This window comes from Bos mutus, chromosome 5, assembly GCF_027580195.1.
Source record: "Bos mutus isolate GX-2022 chromosome 5, NWIPB_WYAK_1.1, whole genome shotgun sequence".
NCBI classification, from domain to species: Eukaryota; Metazoa; Chordata; class Mammalia; order Artiodactyla; family Bovidae; genus Bos; species Bos mutus.
Window position 1 is genome coordinate 97,319,680 of NC_091621.1, and position 6,041 is coordinate 97,325,720.

Genomic DNA, 6,041 nt, shown 5'->3' on the forward strand with positions numbered 1-6,041 from the left:
AATTTTGTTATTATCCCTTTCAGTGTTAAATGATGTAAAGTGTTTCCACTGAATAATGATACCATATGAAAACATGACTAAAAATCTGACCTAAGAAACTCTTTAGTAGCTAATTATTTTTTAAAATTCGAATTTCAAAGGAAACTTGTTCTTGAAGACAAATGTGTTTAAATCCAGACAGTTATTTTATGAATTCATTTTTGCTTGTCCTTTTAAAGGTTTTTGTTGTTGACAATCCTAAGTGACTGTCTCACGGGAGAATCCATACAATATGTGCTTGTATTTGTATTTGATCATGCACTCAATGGTTGGAAAAGGCACTACAGTGCTAAGAAGATAACTGAGGCCAATACATCAATTCTTTTATCTTGGTTTATGTTGCCAACTGAATATGGTTTAATGTATAACTCTTTCTAGTAAATAAACTGGTTATCTTTCATTCATTTCATCTATGCTACATTTTTATCAGTCTGAGCAGTTTTTCTGTATTTTATATTGATTTGTACTTACAAAAAAAGAAAAAACATTATGAATTTCTATGATTTATATATTTACTCAAAGTGAGCACTTATTCAAACTAAAAACTGAATGCTTTGCCTTGACATTTCTACACATTCTTATTAAGAAATGTGTATCAACTTTATCCATTTTCTCTTTTTCTTAATATCATCACTCCTACTTGTAATCTTTTCTAAGGTTATTTTGACAGGAGGATATGCTTAGCTGACTTAGATTAGAAACATACCAACATGAAGGAAATGCCTATTCCTAAGAAAGGAAATATTCTTTTAATGAAAGAAGAATGAAGTTTGTATACTTTATTTTGGGAGACAATGCTTTGTTCTCTTTCATATGAAGAAACAGCAGATCCCAAAACTTTAAGGAAGGTTAATTTAGTAACTCCTTCTCCAGATATTTGGGGCTTCCCTGGTGACTCAGACAGTAAAGAATCTGCCTGCAGTGCAGGAGACCTGGGTTCAGTCCCTGAGTTGAAAAGATCCCCTGGAGAAGGAAATCGCTACCCACTCCAGCATTCTTGCCTAGAGAATTCCAAGGACAGAGGAGCCTGGCAGGCTACACAGACCATGGGGTCACAAAGAGTCGGACACAACTGAGTGACTTAACTCTTTCTCCAGATATGTGTTGTGGCAAATCAGCTGCTTGGGAGTAATCTGCTTTGACTTGGTTTTATTTCTAGAGGCAGAGGAGAACCAGAATATTGACTTATGTGAGGTTCTAATGAGTTGAAGCCTCTAATGCAAGCCTTCTTTTATGAATCAAATTAGCTCACCATGGACACTGCAACAGTCCCAGCTAAAGTAACTTGCTTACCTGTTGAATAAATACAACTCCAGAAAGAATAGTATAAAATTCCCTAAAAATCTCTTTTTTGTGTCTTCTGAAAGCTATTGCTTTTCTTTGAGATTATAAGATTATATTTGATCCTTGATTTTCTCATATACAATAAAGCTGATAGTCTGCTACATTCAAAAGCAAAAATAACTGGATCACTCTCCAGGAGTATTGAGGTCTCTTCTCATCCTACATTTTGTAGGCAACTTGGACTGAGGGCAATGTGGATGGTTCTGCAACCCCACTGAGGATAAGAAAGGGGCCAGAATTGATGACATCTCCTAGAAGGGGTTTTCTTAGTTTTGGGTGTATAACCGAAATGTGTACATTGACTAGCACACTGTAAGAACTCAATGGAAGTCCTAGACTCCTTGCCATCTACTTTTCTGATAACACATGTGGAACTGAGTTTATAGAAACTGTCACCTACTATAAAATGAACCAGCACTAAATGCCAACTAATGGGGGGAAATGGTCTTTAAGTGAATGGCTATTCCTATCATTTTCTCCTGTCAATCTAAAAACTATATCTCTAATGTTGTATTTGAAAAGAATTTGAATAATGAAACAATATGAGTCCCTTCTTAAACATTTTATGAATCAACTATCACTTAAATACCTTAAGAAGAAACTCAGGGTAATTCATCCACACCATAACTCTCAATGAAGATAAATTTCACTGGGAAAAAATATTGTCAGTGTCAAAAGGAAACATAATTTATAATATAATTTAAATGTAAAAAGCAATATAAACAAATCATAACTAAGTATAGTGACATCCTGTTAAGTAGTAATCGTATAACTGTCTACATAAATTGTGAGACCCAGTATAAAATTAACATGCAGATCTCTCTGTTCAAAAATTATTAAGATTTTCAAGACAGTAGCAGCAGACACTACACTAACAGGGAGCTCTAGGCACAGGGCCCTGTGTGACTGCAGAAGTCCACATGCCCAAGAAGCCAACCTATTCTCAAAATATGCTAAAATGATTTAGAAACTCAGCACAATGTAGCTACCCAGAAAATGACCTGGGCTTTATTTTTAACAGAATGGATTTTCCAATTTGTGGGCTTGAAAGAAAAACTAACATGTTTTTTGTTTTGGAGAAAAATTTCAATGCTATTACTTCAAAGAGTTATAACATTGAATCTTGCAATACTCTTATATCCTAACGCAGTCATACTTCTCAACTCAAAGCTTCTGAACTCTCACATGTGTACCAAGTTGTACAGAGATTATAAAAATAATTAAAAGAAATCTTCAAAACGTCATCAGTAGACATTTTAATTAGTGTATATTAAAATAAAACTAAGAATCCTGATACCTTCATAATTTGACTTCCTTTGAAGTTATAAATTATTAATAATGTCAGTCAAATGTCACAGGAAGATTCACCTCATTTAAAAGATCTATTAGCCCAAGATGGCATCCGGTCCCACCACTTCATGGGAAATAGATGGGGAAACAGTGGAAACAGCGTCAGACTTTATTTTTCTGGGCTCCAAAATCACTACAGATGGTGACTGCAGCCATGAAATTAAAAGACGCTTACTCCTTGGAAGGAAAATTATGACCAACCTAGATATCATATTCAAAAGCAGAGACACTACTTTGCAAACAAAAGTTCGTCTAGTCAAGGCTATGGTTTTTCCTGTGGTCATATATAGATGTGAGAGTTGGACTGTGAAGAAGGCTGAGCGCCGAAGAATTGATGCCTTTGAACTGTGGTGGTGGAGAAGACTCTTGAGAGTCCCTTGGACTGCAAAGAGATCCAACCAGTCCATTCTGAAGGAGATCAGCCCTGGGATTTCTTTGGAAGGAATGATGCTAAAGCTGAAACTCCAGTACTTTGGCCACCTCATGCAAAGAGTTGACTCATTGGAAAAGACCCTGATGCTGGGAAGGATTGGGGGCAGGAGGAGAAGGGGACGACAGAGGATGAGATGGCTGGATGGCATCACTGACTCGATGGACATGAGTCTGAGTGAACTCCGGGAGTTGGTGATGGACAGGGAGGCCTGGCGTGCTGCGATTCATGGGGTTGCAAAGAGTCGGACACGACTGAGTGATTGATCTGATCTGATCTCTAATATCAACTTTCCTTCTAAATAAATCAAAGGGAAAAAATTATTTACCTCATGAAATCTAATGACACTGGAAATATGGGCTCTTATTATAATAAGCTATCCTATATGTAAGAAATGGAGAAAATAACAATATATAATAATTTTTTCCTATTTCTGATAAGGTAACAGTGGAAACCTATAGAAATGGTTATCTGTGAAAGAGCAAAGGGTTGGTGGAGGGGAACCAGTGGGGAGCCAGATTTCTCAGTAGGTGAATACCTTTTTATTTTGTGTTCCTATTTCAACCACAGAAATATAGCATCTATCCAAAAATGAAAAAAATAAAATAGCTCAAACTTGCCACAATGAAGCCAGAAATTAAAATTAACATGAATTCTAGAGAATTGTTCTAAAGCAGGCTCTGTCAGTAAAAATATTTTTAAATGCATGAGTTTTTGTGCAAATTTTCATTCTGGCACATACTTACCAACTCTGAGACTTTGCAAAGTTACTTCACATCTACAAGGCTCAATTGTCTCATTTTTAAAGAGTATAAAACTGTCTACCTAGTAAGGTTATTGCAAAGATTAAGTTAGACAACACACATGACATCTTCCAAACAGTATCTAGCCTTTGGTTTTATTGGAAATAATAATAATATTTCCAACAGAACAGTACCTAGGCTACTGGAGTCCCATATGGATGAAATCCATTCATTCACTTATACATACGTTAATTCAGCAAATATCTATTGAGAGCCTATCATATCAGATACTGCTCCAGGAGCGTCAGATACAGTAGAGAACAAAACAAAGAAGGTTCATGCCTTTTTGAAGTTTGTATCATCTATGTGGCATTGATGAGAGAGATAAATAAGTCCCAGCAAACATAATATTAATAAGTATGGAAATACCAAAGTGTGTCGGTGAGACTGTTATGGAAAAATAAAAAAGTAGAACAGGGAAAAGCGATTGTGCTGGGTTGGAGTGGGTAAAAAGTCAAATAGATTAGAATATTAAATGGTGTGGTCAGGCCTTATTAAAAAGAAGAGTAAATAAGATAAAAATCATCCTGTTTATACCCTGATTGCTTCACTTTTAAAAATTATTAAATTACATAGGTTTAAAATAACTCATAAAGTTGTTTTTCAGTATATAGTCACAGATTAAGCTATTCTTTCTTCCAGTGCGTAATCCCAACTCTATCCTCCTTGCATGACACTTTCATCCAAATTTTCTGTAAAATCAAGGGCATCTTGTAAAATACATTCTCTCAAACTTTCTTCCTAGTACAAAGGTAAGAGAGATAATACTGTCTTACTAAGATTTGCATTTGCCTGTTGCTGAGTGTTACCATTTTACTTAGATTTGGATAGATCCAGAATTCAAGCATGGCTATTTTAGTAGAATTGACAGAAAGTAATACGCATTTAAACTCAGCCTTCTGTCATGAATAGTTGTCCTAATTCTGGGTTACTTTATTAGAAAATAAAGGCCACATTACTAAATATATTTATGTAATATGCGAAGGACCTCATCAAATTACATGCCTAGATAAGTATGCATACTTAACAAATATCAAAGATGAAAATAAAATCCAACTGATGAAAATAACTACTTATTAAAAGTGTTCATTACCTCATGTGAAGTATTCTTTAATGTCACTTCTTGCCAGCAGATGCAAAAGGAAAGCAGACCTGTATACAAGTATAATTATGATAATGTGATTTTAATTACATACATCAAACCAGTCAAAGGTTGTCTTTTTAAAGTGTGCTTCAAAGTCCCTGGTGGTCCAGTGGTTAAGAATCTGCCTGCCAACGTAGAAGACACCACTTCAATCCCCGGTCCAAGAAGGTCCCACATGCTGCAGGGCAACTCGGCCAGTGTGCCACAACTACTGAGCCCGCACCCTCGAGCCTGTGAGCTACAACTACTGGGCCAGAGTGCAGCAGCTGCTGAAGCGCACAGCCCTAGAGCCCACGCCATGCAGCAAGAGAGTAGCTTCCACCTGCCACAACTGCAGAAAGTCTGCGTCCAGGAACAAAGATCCAGCACAGTCAAAAATAAATAAAAAAAAAATTTTTTAAGTGTGCTTTATCTGGAAAATAGTTGTTCTTTGGACTGGATGATCGCAGTCTACCATTATTTGTAATATCATTTGATTTCCACATCTAATGATTGACAGGAAAAGCAAGATTTTTCTGAAATATTCCTTAGAAACATTCTTATTGGATGTTGAATGCTCCAAATTCCATATTTGCATATATTGTGCACATTCCAACATAATTTCTATATATTTAAAAAAAATAGACACCTTACATTTAAAGGTGTTGATTGACAACTTAATATTTTCTTGTTCAATGTACTTCATTAGAACTTTGAAGATGAGATCAGGTCAGGAAAATGGTGTAACTTAATGTTTCTTCTATTTTTGAAATTATAACTAAATGAGCTCCAGTGATATAGATTCTTCTCCTATATTCTCTTGATAATAACTTTTTAGGAACATTAAAACTGCAGTTTTCTCTTATAAACAATTTAGCTACTAAAAACTGATGGCAGTTAGTAGATAAACATTTATTGACTGTATACTACAGGCATCAGTAGGTAGAATCTC